General features: G+C 40.3%; 1 non-coding gene across 1 annotated transcript; it reads right to left on the bottom strand.

Moving 5' to 3' along the window:
- Nucleotides 1-400: 400 nt before the first annotated feature.
- LOC141699205 (small nucleolar RNA R71) lies at nucleotides 401-507 on the bottom strand. Its single transcript, XR_012565686.1, has one exon. It is a non-coding gene; the product is annotated as a small nucleolar RNA R71 (small nucleolar RNA).
- Nucleotides 508-894: the final 387 nt, after the last annotated feature.

Here is an 894-nt window from a genome sequence, read left to right as displayed (position 1 = left end):
GGTTACGAATAATAAGGCTATTGAATGAAGTATTTAATGAAGTTAAAATCCCATTAAGCCAAAGATCAATGACATTCAATCAAGCATCATCAGACCAGCCATCAAGGCTAACACTTTTGAGATCAAGTCGAGCACGATTCAGATGATACATAACTCAGTTCAGTTTAGGGGTAATCCTACTAAAGACCCAAACATGCACATCAGGGATTTCATCGAGATCTGTGACACTTTCAAGTTCAATGATGTGTCTGAAGATGCCATTAAGCTGCGATTATTGCCATTCTCTTTGAGGGACAAAGCATAGTGTTGGTTACATTCTCTACCACCGGGGTCTATCACCAAATAGGAGGATCTTGCTCAAAATTTTCTCACTAAATTCTTTCCTATGGCGAAGACTGCTAAAATCAGGAATGCTCTTACTCAGTTTGTTCAGCAAACTGGTGAATCTCTGTGTGAGGCTTGGGATCGTTATAAGTAGATGCTAAGGAAGTGCCCACACCACGGCATGCCTGATTGGATGATCATAAACTGTTTCTACAATGGTCTAGGTGCACATTCTAGACCTATGCTTGACGCAGTATCTGGTGGAGCCTTATATGCTAAAAGCTACAATGAAGCTTATGAGTTGATTGAGCTAATGACATCCAATGAATACCAGAATCCTACGCAAAGAATGTTGCAAGAAAAGGTAGCAGGAATTCAGGAAGTGGATCAAACTACTCCTATAGCTGCTCAACTACAAGCTTTGACGATGAAAGTGGACTCTTTGGCAAATTATGGAGTTAATCAGATTACTAGTGTTTGTGAACTTTATGCGGGAGCACATGAAACTGAGTAGGGTGCTATTTCTAGCGAATCAACTCAATTTGTGAGCAACTTTCAGAGATCACAACA

This window comes from Apium graveolens, chromosome 11 (assembly GCF_009905375.1).
Source record: "Apium graveolens cultivar Ventura chromosome 11, ASM990537v1, whole genome shotgun sequence".
Taxonomy (NCBI): Eukaryota; Viridiplantae; Streptophyta; class Magnoliopsida; order Apiales; family Apiaceae; genus Apium; species Apium graveolens.
The sequence above is the reverse complement of the archived record's forward strand: the minus strand, read 5'-3'. Positions and strand labels throughout refer to the sequence as shown.